This window comes from Vespa crabro, chromosome 14 (genome assembly GCF_910589235.1).
Source record: "Vespa crabro chromosome 14, iyVesCrab1.2, whole genome shotgun sequence".
Lineage (NCBI taxonomy): Eukaryota > Metazoa > Arthropoda > Insecta > Hymenoptera > Vespidae > Vespa > Vespa crabro.
Window position 1 is genome coordinate 847,232 of NC_060968.1, and position 13,732 is coordinate 860,963.

Consider the following 13,732-nt stretch of genomic DNA (forward strand, 5'->3'; position numbering starts at 1 on the left):
TTTCCGTAGCGCATGCCGGTGGCTTTGTAAACGAGAAACGTCATCGTAATCTCATCTTCTAACCCTTCAAACTTTTATATATATATATATATATATATATATATATATATATATATATATATATATATTCTCGATTCGTCGCGAAACATTTCCTTTTTTATTTTTATTTATTTTTTTATTTATCTTTTTTTTCTTATTTCATTTCACTGGAAAATCTTTCTTTTCCTGCGAATATCTTTTCTTTTCTCTTCTCTTTTTTTTGAAATTGAAAATATTTTTTTCTAAACTATTTGAGTTTCTTTTTCTCTTTGTCACTAAATTATTACAAATTACAAAATTATATTTTTATAAACAATACTTAATGCAATATTCAATTCGATTAATATCCAATGAATAATAAGAAATAATATATACATATAAAATATATAAATATATAACATATTTATATATATATATATATATATATATATATATATATATATATATGTATAATTTAATAATCATCAGTTATAAAAAAGAAAAGGAAAGAAAACGTGACAACTGTAATCCAACATCAGTTTGTTATAAAAAAAAAAAGAAAAAATATATGTTACATTTCCTGATATTTGTTGTTAAAATATATATATATATATATATATATATATATATATATACGATAATGGAAAGAGCAGGACACGAGATATATACATACTTACCCAGTAACTTTGTTTTACGGAAACGTTGCATTTCGTGAGATCATCGTAAACATTGGGCGTCAATGTTGAAAATACCAAAAAAAAAGGAAAGCAAACAGACAAAATGGAAAACATAATCCGAACGTAATCATACACATTTACTTGTTACAAACAAAATGTATACAAATATATACATTACATATACATATATACATACTTCATGATACGCGTTTTCATTAATACATACAGGTACGCATATATATACTTACACGCGTTTAATGACAATGTTTTATGGAAACAATACTTTTTGTAATCGTAAGAAAGAAAGAAAGAAAGAAAGAGAGGAAATATTAATCGCAATGATAGACTCACAACGACGACGATGACGACGACGACGACGAATCACGTGCTTATTTTTACTCGAAGAAGTCCGTCGGTGATTCTTGCAATGTAGGTAAGTCCGATTACATCCAGTGGATGCTTCGTCAGCATAACATGTATTCTTGTTATCATACTGTTCTTCAAGGTTACCTCATTCGTATCTACATTTAAGACACTGGTTTATTCGTTCACGATTAATTTCTCTTTACATCGTTATCTTCTTCTTAGATTTTCTTATTTTCTTTTTTTCAAGTTTCTATTTATTCGACATCTTCCATAAAAAAGAAAAAAGCGGAACAAAAAGAAAATAAGCCATATTTATTTATTTATTTTTTTTCTTTAAATAACATATTACTCTTTAAACAACATATTACTCAGTCTTTAGTTATTTTTCTTTTTTTTTTCTCCTTTCTTTGTTCCTAAGAATATCACGTAAAATTAAATTTTCAAATTTTAGTTTAAATATGTGTTATTATACATTTACGAATTATTTATATATTTTTTAATAATTTAATTAACAATATGTAATATATATTTCATTATATGAGAATAATGTTTTTTTATAATTTTATGTATATATATATATTTATTTATTTATTTATTTATTTATTTATTTATTTATTTATTTATATCCATTTAATGTAAAAAAAGAAAAATTGATTTCATTAAATGATAGTTTCTAACACTTTATAACGATCACACACATATATGTTACACAGGTTGATTTATAAATTAAAACTCTGTTAAAATATCTTGTTAGTTAGAGGCAATAGAATAGATATCTATTAAGAAAAGTTTTATGATTCCATAGATAAAATATTTTAAGATAACGAAATAAAACATTCGACTTTAGGTTAAATCGGAAATTCAATGATTTTTCTCTCTATTTTTATAATTAGTCACTTATTTTGAATGATTATCTCAAAAAAAATAATTAGACAAGTATATACACCTAAAGTTAATAATTAAGAAGATATTATTATATAATATTATATATTATTATATATTATTATATAAACAAAAACGGTAATACTAATCTTAGTGAAACTGAAATTTCTAAGAATTACACGCGAAAGTTATAAACGACGTTAATCAATCTTACAAAATGTATAATTGTAATATTTAATTAGATTGCACAAATACAAATATAAATTATTTTTAAACAAATACAAATTATTTTTTGTATTATACGAATACAAATATTAACAAACGTATTATTACTAACGTATTATTATTGATTGTGCATACAAAGAAATAATGGACACTTTAAACATTTATTGAATTAAATAAACTATTATTTTTTATTTGTTATGATAAATTAAATTCAAAAATTTTTGTTTTCAATGAATAGTCCTAATAATATAGTACTTAAATTTATTCATTGAAAGATTGTTTTATGTTTTTCATTTTTTCACAGCCTCATAAAATTGTTTATATTTAAAAGTATATATAATTATTGATCATATAATTATACACGTTATTAATATTTAACTTTAAGCCTATACTTGTTTTTATAATTTCTTTTAGAATAATTGATTGAAACAGCTAATTAAAGAAAAAAAATGGTGTTCCATAAGAGGAAACTAAAAATTATAAAACTTTTCGGAAGTCAGGTATTTTGTTTCGTACTCTTAGAATATTTTACACTTCACGAAATTATGAATTAAAATATTTTTAATTCATAATTCGAAATTACTTTTAATATATTTTTTTCCCTATTGCTTCTAACAGAGGAGTTATTCAATAGATTCTTAATTTATAATCAACATACGTATACATATATATGTACACACACACGCACATATACACACATACATATATATATATCGAATCTAATTATACATGAATGATTAAAAATAATTTGAAATAAATGTTTATTACTATAATTATCTGAATATTAGACTGCATAAAAAAAAATAAATAAAAATAAAACTAAAAAATATGAAACTTTTCTTAATATATATATATTTTTTCTATTGTTCCTAACAAAAAAATTATTTAATAAGCCCTTAATGTATATATATATTAAAATATATATATATAATAAATATTATGTATATATATATATATATATTAAATAATTTTATATATATATATATATTTTCACTATATTATATATATATATATATATATATATATAGATATATAAATATATATATAATATACTATAAATATAATATAATATACGAAAAAGATATTATACAATATCGAATCTAATCATATGTTAATTATTAAAAATAATTAAGAATAAATTAGAAATAATTAAAAATAAATTTATCGCTATAATATATCAAGATGTTTTATAAAAATAGAAACTAGAAATCATTAAATTCGGATACTCATATTTAACCGGAAAATAGAATATTTCATTTCGTTCTTTTAAAATATTTAACACATCATGAAATCACAAAATAACGGAATCATGAAATCACGAAATCATGTAATCATGAAAATTTTCTTTTCTATTACTCGTAACAAACATAATATTCAACTCCCCTTTAATTTAATTATATCTAATCGACTTTTATATATATATATATATATATATATATAAGTATAGATTTTAAATTCCTAGGAAAAAAAAACAAAAAAGAAAACAAAACAAAGAACAAGAAAAAACAAACAAAGAAAATAGAAAAAGGGAAAGGATTCGCAAAAGATTCGTTTTAAATGTACGAAGAAACGTTGACTTTTTAATGCAAGTCCTTTCCATCCTGCACGTTTCCGTCTCAATCCTTTTCCACCTTTCTGTCACGCTCGCGAGACGAGTCGTAGTTTACTGGCGAGTCGAATGGCGAAAGCAACGAAGTTCAGCGACTTCAAAAACTTACCGACGCGATGTACCTTTGCCTATACCAATAAATTCTATTCCACGTTGCTTTGCAGTGAGAATGCATCGTGCTGTTTCTTTCTTTCTTTCGTTTTCTTTTTTTTCCTTTCTTCCTTCCTTTTTTTCCTACATTTTTTCTTTCTTGTTTTTTCTTCTTTTTATAATAAGTATATAGTCATTCATATCAATAAAAAAAACTGAGCGATAAAATTTAAAATTGAAATAAACGCTTTTAAACAAATCTATTAATATCATATTTATTTAGTTCAAGATCAGAAAAAAAGAGGGACATCTTTTTCTTTTTTATTATGTATTTGTGAGAAATATAAAAACAGTTTTATGACATCCTGTATATTTGATTAAAATTTGTTTTCTTGTTTTTATTATTATTATTATTATTATTATTATTATTATTATTATTATTATTATTATTATTTCATTTTTTTTACTAAAATGAAAAAAGAAGTAGTTATGGTTTAATTAAATACTTTTTTATGATAATTTCCGAATACGAATTTATAACATTTCGGGGAGTATTTTTACATCTACGTCACACTTTTCAAATCTTTATGAAGACCACGGTATATTTTTTTTCTGTCTATCTTACGTTTTCTTTTTTCTTTTTTTATTTTTTCTTGCTTTTTTTTCTTTCTTTCTCCTCATTTTTATATGTATATAGTTATTAATACCAATGAACAAAAATTGAACAATAAAATTTTAAATTGAAAAGAATTAAATTGAAATAAATCTATTGATATCATATTTCTTCATTATTTTCCAAGAACCGAAAAAAAAGAAAAACATTCTTTTCGCTCTTATTATTTATTTGCAAATAATATAGATACATTTTTATGACACTCTATATATTTTATTAAAATTTGGCTTGTTGTATTTATTATTATTATAGTATTTTTACATCGACGTCACATTTTTTAAATCTTTATGAAGACCATCGCATAACTCTATTTTATTTCAAAAGTCGTATTTCATAGTAGATTACTACCGAAAAATACTCTCTCTTTCTCTCTCTCTCTCTCTCCCTCTCTCTCTTTCTCTTTCTCTCTTATTCCCGCTCAAAAAAAATCGAATAATCCTTTATAAGATAGAGATACATGAATATCTTATGTATATTTATTTACGAATGTGCGTGTCCATTAGTACATTGACTCTTTCAAAATAAAATTTCTACGACTATCCCTGAAAAAGAAAAGAAAAATTAAAGTAGTGGGGTGTCAAAGTTTCGATCTCCGAAATGAAATAACGAATATATGTATGTACGTGGAAGAGGGCAGAAATGAAAGAAGTCGCCGTCCATAACTTCAACGGGCTGGTTGGCTGGCTGGATGGCTTGTCTGGATGGTTGGATGGCTGGATGGATAAGCTAGCTAGTCGGGTCAGCTGGTCGTGAGCCAAGTTGTAAAATAATGGTACGTTAGTCTCGGCTCTAATCGTACGATCGACGCGCTTTAAATTACGGCCTAATAACATATAACCCGAAATTTTCAAAGGATATACAGAGTTTAGTCCATATAAAATGTTACAAACTATTGTTTACAGAAATCGATATTTTCTTATATTTTTTCATCTATTTCTTTTTATTTGTCAAATACATTAAACTATCATGACTTTTAAATGAAATAATAAGATTTGATAAGGATCATAATGGACGTGAAATGATTTATATATCATTTTTTGTTTTATATATTATTATTATTATTATTATTATTATTATTATTATTATTATTATTATTATTATTATTATTATTATTATATATATATATAATACTTTGTGTGTATGTGTGTAGATTATCAAATGATTAAATATGTTCGCAAGAATCATTTTAAATTAAATACTATCATAAGTTAATATGAAAAAAATCGTTCAAAATATCGTTACGATTATTGTAAATATCTATTATTTAAATTTTAATTACAATTATTTTCGATCAATCGATATAGAAAGTATAAAAATATTAATGTCAAGTAACACTCGTGAAATTTCACTCGTGTTTATGAACGATCGACACGCTCGTGTCGGAGATTTATTTGTTTCTTTTTTTTCTCCTTTTTTCTGTTTTTTTTTTTCTTATTTCTCCAATTGGTCATGCATAAATTTTTCTTTTTTTTTCGTACGATCGTCGAAACGTCGACTCTTTTTCCTTTCTTTATTTTTCCCCCTTCCGTCACCTACCACGTCCCCCAACTCAGTGATGACTTACGCATGTCTTTATAACTATTAGGTACTTATACGTTAAAGACGCATATAGTACGCTACGTTATAGTGGTATTATACTTTGTAAAAAGGATGACCGTGTGACATCATCCGAACTCTTGCTACGTGCCCAAGTGGAAAACACGCTCGACGTCGATTATCCATTTTTGCACGGAATTATCGCGTGCCGAGCGAGATAACCAGGTCTCATTCCTCGCGTACAAATCATCTCTGAAGATTACACGTGGAAATTAGACAAAGATAATTGGAGACGAAGTTGACTCGACGTAGGGGGTGTAGATTGATTTTCCGACCAGTGAAATTTCTATAGAATTCTTTTTAAAATTCTTATCGGTTAAAGAGATTTTTTGTTCTTTTCTTTCTTTTGTTTTTTCTTTTTATATCATGAATAATATCTCTATTGAGATGTGTATAGATATATAGAAATATATACATAATTTTAAGTGAAGAAATTCTTTTTAATATTTTTATCGGTTAAAAAGATTTTTCTTTTTATTTTATATCGAGAATATATCTATCGTAAATACAGATATATATAGATATCGATATTAATTAAATGACATCTGAAATATTACAAAATGTAAGAATAAGTATTATTATATTATGTGATAATCTGATATTTTTTTTTGTTCTTTTTTCTGCCTATTCTTTAATAATATCACTGAAAATTTTAAGCGAAATAATTAATTATTTAAATAAATATTCTATTATACAAAGTGATTATAAATTAAGAGCTAGTTGAATATTTCCTTTGTCAAAAGTAATAGAAAAAAAAATTAATTAAAAAATTTTTCGTGATCTCTTATGTCAAATTTTTTAATAATATTTATTAAAACATCCGACTTCCAATTAAACCGAAAAATTAATGATTTTTAATTTTTATTATGGAACACATTATATTTTTTCAATTAATTAAATATTTTAATCGATTATCTTTAAAAAATATAATTGTATAAGTCTTAAAAATTAATAAATAACTTATGAAATATGTTATCTAAACAGAAACGGTGAAATATATTTAATTATTTGGTCATATAATTATACATTTTTTTCATGCAAATATAATCCTAAGTACATCTTTTTATTACATTAAACTGTTGGATCGTTCTAGATATCAGTAATAATATTAGATTAACAAAAAATATATAATTTTTTTTTTTTATTAAGAAATAATGATTATCTTAAAAAAAGAATCGTTGAATTTCAATTTCAATTTCAATTTATTTCCATGAAATAAAAATTCTCAATACGAGAGAAAAATTAAATAAAAAGAAATACAAAGTCCGATCATAATATAATAACGGAGAAAAAGAAAGAATAATTTCTTTTTCATTTTTTATCTAGATATTTATATAAAAATCATTTTACAAAAAAAAAAGAGAGAAAAAAAATAACTGATTTTAAAAATAATTTCATCCTAAAAGCAGATATAATTTTTTGGTAAACCTAATATAATAATAATAAATAGTATAGATAGAAAATAACAATGAGAGAAAAAGAGAGAGAGAGAGAGAGAGAGAGAGAGAGAGGGAGAGATAAAGAGAAAGAGAAACAGAAAGAGAGAGAAATCGTTAAAAAGAAATTCAAGATGACGTTGCTTGGTGACACGAAAGTTGGGTGGCCATTTTAAAAAGCACGCTGGGGCGATCGGTCACACTTAATGTCAAGTTGAAAGTGACTTGCTTTAAGGCCGTTTAAGGGCGGGATGTACGTGGATGAAAGGGCGAAAGGGCCTCGCTTATTCGGGACCGCTGTGTCGTCCTCTCCAACTCTTCTTCATTTCCGTTTCGTTCATCTTTTTTCTTTTTTTTTCTTTTCTCTTCTTTTTGTCCCTTCTCTCTCTCTCTCTCTCTCTCTCTCTTACTCTCTCTTTCTTTCTCTTTTTCTCTCCCTCTCCTTTTCTCTTTCTCTTCGTAGTTTGCGACGAAGAGGCACGTACTTAGGAGCAAAACGACGAGGGTTGTGGTACATAGGGGTTGTGCACGATTTCCAACTTCCCCTAACTTTGGTATTCTCTATCTTTCTCTCTTTCTCTATCTCCGTATGTATGTATGTATGTTAGTATGTATATATGTATATATGTATGTATGTATTTACGTATGTATGTATCTATCTATCTGTTTCTGTCTTTCTCTTTCTCTCCCCTTTCTCTTTCTCCCTAACTTTCCCTATGTAGACCCTTTTACTTCGAAACGAGCATGAGATTTTGCTTGGGTCGACACGCGTCGAAATTAGAAAGACACTATTAGAGAAGAATTTTTATTCGTTACTATCGTGCTCAATTATCGTTATCTTGGCAAATTATAATGTTACTGATAAAATGAAATAGTATAGGTATTAAATTAATTAATTAATAAATAAATATATATATATGTATATATATGCGTTATAAAAAATTGGAAAGAAGCAAGTTATTGTATAAGATATTCCGAATAGTTAAATGTTTAATCTATAATTATATTATTGAGAAAGTGAAATAGTGTAGCTAATAAATTAAGTAATATTTATTTTTTATTTCGCATTTTCTACCAGTATATTATATTATATATTATATATATTATATATATTATAATATATTTATACATATACATATCATAATATACATATATATGAATATATATAAACATATTATACATATAAATATATATATATATATATATATATATATATATATATATACATGCATATAAATATATATATATATATATATATATATATACACATATACACATACATGTATGTATTTAAAATTAAAAAAAAGAAATGATTATCTAAAATACTCTAAAATACGAATAATTAACTATCTGAAATGTAATTATATTACAGAGAAAATGGAATAGTATAGGTAATAAATTGTTTTTACTATTTCTGTGTGGTAATTTTTTAATTATATCAGAATCATAAATGATCGCGTGAAATACCCTGAATATTTAACTATTTAATATATATCCATGAATGGTACATTTTAAATAGTTTTTATATATAATATAAAAATATATTTATTATATATAATATAATATATATTTATTATATATAATAAAATATATATATATATATATGTATGTACAATTTTTTATTTAATTCTAAAGACATTTTACACATCGGATTAAATTTCTTTACATCACTTAAAAGTATCAATATTACACGTTTGGTCAGACAAAAAAATAAATCAAACGAAATTATTTCTATAAATATATTACATATAACTCATTGTGTCTGTAAAAAAGAAGGAAAAGAAATATATATATTGAAACTTTCATTACTTCTTAACATAATCGATCTTATCGAGAAGAAAAAAAAATGAAAAAGAAAATAAAAGAACGATATATATATATATATATATATAAAGAATGATATATATAGATATATATATAAAAAACGAATATAAAGAACGATATATATATATATATATATATATATATATATACATACATATATACTTTTGTCGCATAGAGAGCGTAGAATTACACTCATACGTATACATGATCGTGGCGTCGACTCGCGTTCGGTCAAGTCGTTGTTTGTTACACGTCACGAGCGACAATGTAAGTTGAGTACGTGTAAAAAAGAGAGAGGAAAAAGGAGAGGTAGAAAAAGAGAGAGAGAGAGAAAGAGAGAGAGAAAGATAGAGAAAGAGAAAGATAGAAAGAAACGTGGCGACAAATATGCTCCTTCATCGGTCAACTCGACTCTTGCGTTGTTCCGTCTACATAGAATCTATACACACATTTTCTACTTACATTGTAGATATCAGCATGGCACAACGTTGGTATACTTTCTAAAGGGTTCAAATTGCATGATCAGCACGATAAAAATAATCTAGAATTCAAAGAGAAAAAGGTTTAGGGTGGTTTCAATAATTTTTACGGATTTGATTTATATTAATTTTTTTGTGTTTTTCTTTTCTTTTTTTTTTTTTGACAATCTCATTCATTATGAAATGTACATAAGAAAAAGTTCATAAATCTTATAAAGATATACTAAATGTGATTCGTATAAAGTGTTACAAAAATAAGAGTTTATTTGTTTAAATATAATTATCTCTCATCACGATAAAAATAAGTTTGAATTCAACGAGAAAAAGTACAAGATGATTTCAAGATTTTTCCCGAAGTAAATTTATATTAATTTTGTTTTGTTTTTGACAATCTACTTATTATAAAATAGTACTAGTAAACTTTTTTTTTTGTAAAAAATAATAATAAAAATAATAATAAAAATAATAAACTTTTATTGTAAATTATTATATATATTGATAAAAAGATTTAAAGAGTTTGAACTTCATAAATCTTGTAAGGATACGTGGAGCATGATCCATATGTTGTTACAAAAATATAAGATTATTTGATTAGATATAGTTATCTCTTATCACGATAAATAAGTTAAAATTTAACGAGAAAAATTGTTTAGGATGATTTCAAGATTTTTCACGAATCAAATTTATATTAATCCTGTTCTTCTTTTTAACAATTTATTTATCACGAAATGTACACGATGAACTTCCTTAACATTTATTATAAATTATTATATATATATATATATATATATATATATATATATAATATAATAACCTGAAGAAATAATTATATATATATATTAATAAATATTAAATATATATATATATATAATAACCCGAAGAAATAATTCTAAATATATACAGAACATAACAGATCTGTATAAAAAGTTATTAAAAAATCTATAAAGTATATTTCTTCAGATATATTTATACATTATTTAAGAATGAGACAAAAATTCGTCAAAAAAAAAAGAAAAGGATAAAGTAAAAAGTAAGAGGAAAAAAAGAAAAAAGAGAAAAAGAAGGAAAGAGAAGAAAGAAAAAGGAAAAGGGAAACAAATTTCACATAATCGATTTCGCAAGGTACTATTTTCTAATAATAGTCTATCCAGGTTTGAAATTCATAACAAGGAGACTGTTGCTCCGCCTTGGTACCTTAAAATGAAGATAATAGGGTCGAGGACAAGAAGCGAGAGAGATGAAGAGTGAGCATGAAAGCTGCATCACGCTCATTCGTTGCATTAAAATGCACGGGCACACGCGAACCACGTGAACGTCAAAGACTACTATGTAGAATGAATCGAATCACCCCCCCCTGCCCCTCGTTTATCCCTTGTTCCTACCCCAACCGCGAGCATGACTTTTGAGGATGGTTTTCCTCGAGGGGTAAGGAGTGAGAGGTGAGGATTGAGAGGTAAGGGGTAAGGTGTCAGGGTGAGGGGTGAAGAAAGAGGGGTTACGGTTAAGTCCAACACGAAAAACGTTGCCAATGGTGAAACCCGAAAATGTAGGTGAGCTGTCAGGGTTAAGCCGCGCAATGGTTGCGACCTCGCGCGTCACGATGAATGCATTGAGGCGGTCACGAACGAAAAAAAATTCACTCACGGGCTAACTCAAGATTCAACTTTTTCCAACGATGTATAAAGAAACATTTCGACGCCACCTTTTTTCTTTTTTCTTTCTTTTTTTTCTTTCTTCTTCTATTTTATTTTTCTTTTTTTCCTTCTTTTCAAATTTTTTGAAACTCCGTGTAATCTAATATTGCAGAATAAAAGAAGGAATTCGGAGTTGGGCGAGTTTTATTTTTTTTTTATTTTTTCGATTTTGTATTTTTCTTAATTTATTAATTCATAATTGGGATTTATTAATCGTAACGGTTTGATATTGTCAGGATTTTAGTTTGAGTGTTTTATATGCACATCATTTTCTTATTTGTTAAGTTATAGATACTTAACGATTTCGTTTTCGTAAATTTTCTATATTGATTCAATTTTGAATTCATTCGACAACGTTTTGTTTGAACGTGATATAAATGATTTATTTGATTTGCTCTACATTATACTCCTTTTTAATAATTTCAATTTAATTTGGAAATAATAGAACTTTCATGATTAAATTTTGTGCGTTCATTTCTGAAAGTATCATATTAAAAAAAAAAAGAATAAATAAATTTCATTGGAAGATTGATCATATCTAAACACTTAACAACAATATCCTGTTGTCTCGATCAAATTTCGATATATTAAAATCAATCGATATTTTTCTTATCGACCTTTCGAGCAAGTACAATACAAAAAGATTGAAATTTCTCTGACGTTCGAGGTGAATTGATGAGATTATAAGAAAGGTCCATTAATTGAACGACAGCTAGCGTTTGCATTCCTGCAAATTGGATTGCCTTTCACTACTCCTGCCGCTTACCACGGATATCGATTATACACGTAATAGTGAGTAATATAGTAGCTCGTACGACGAGAGTCAGAACTCTTTCAATCAGCCAAGTTTTTCAACCAGATTTACTTTCGATTTTCTCTTATTCGTTTCTTTGGTGATTAATATTATAGAAATGCCTAGCTCTCCTTTGATAACATTTTACAAATCGATATATACTTATATGTGTGAATTTGAATGATTGATTGAATTTACACGTGTGTATATATAAATGTGAGAGATAGAATGATAGTGGATTTACGTACACACAGGCACATAGAAATATACACATACAGATATATACGGAGACGTCTAGTTATCTTTTGATAACATTTTATACGTCGATGTATACTTGTATATGTAAATTTAAATGATTGAGTGATAGTGAATTTATGTATATTTATATATATACATATACACATAAGTATATCTACATAATGAATTTTATAAATACATAACAAACAAAATGGACAATAGTAATAATAAATATAACATGTTAATATCTTATTGATTGATCGATAATGTTCCAAAATAAAATATTCATCAACTAATTTGTATCAGAAATTTCAAACATATTTCTTTAAAAATATGCATACACCGTAACATTTCTATTAATGAAATACAATTTACAAATAAATTGCAGCTATCTACAAATAACGAATAAGTATATAAATACGAAACAGTGCAACGAAGATCATAAACATTTTGAATAAATTCTAAATTATGTTTGTATAATAATATGAGAAATTAGTAATTGAAAAATCTTTAAATAGACAAATACATACATTTTATCCATGATATTATAAAAACGAATGATGGAAATGAAATAGTCGTTTATTAATAAATCTATTTATAGTTAAAAAAATTAGTATTAATAATAATGGAGTACTCTCAATAATGGAGTAAACGTGGTCATAGATTTCTGGGATGATAAACATTTGAAAAACAGGTTCCTGATATGGATACCATTGAACTTTGAATCCACCGTTGCACCTTCCATTGAACCTTGGTCATTTATTTATAATTTTTCTATGAACATCTGGTAAAGATAAATTTCAACAGAAAAAAGATTCTTTAACCGCATTGACTGTCATAAGAAAAGTTAGTTTGTAGAAAGCATTTTAGTCTGTTATATCGAGGGACCAGTCTAAAATATAAAAGAATAAAACTCGAAAAAGAGAAAGAAGAAAAGACAAGGTTGAAATTCTGTTTGAGCACCACATGTTTCGTATTAAATATTTTCTACCTGTTCTTACCATCATCTTAAAGACGACGAAGAGGAAGAGGTGTTTAACGAAGGCACATGGTAGTCGTCCTTGGTACATAAGATATAGAAAGAAAAAGAAAGACATTGGAACGCGGGTCCCACCCAAGGGTTGACCACGTAA

The 13,732-nt window shown here is 25.5% G+C and overlaps 1 protein-coding gene across 7 annotated transcripts in view; it reads left to right on the forward strand.

Moving 5' to 3' along the window:
- LOC124429162 (single-minded homolog 2) overlaps positions 1-13,732 on the forward strand; it is a 35,389-nt gene that overhangs the window by 7,480 nt on the left and 14,177 nt on the right. Inside the window, exon 1 of one of the 7 annotated variants that reach the window (XM_046974072.1) lies at positions 1,111-1,128. The exons of the other annotated variants lie outside the window; for them this stretch is intronic. The gene's annotated coding sequence lies outside the window, so the exon portion shown is untranslated. Of the gene's footprint in view, positions 1-1,110; positions 1,129-13,732 lie in introns of those variants that run through there. 7 annotated transcript variants of the gene reach the window in all.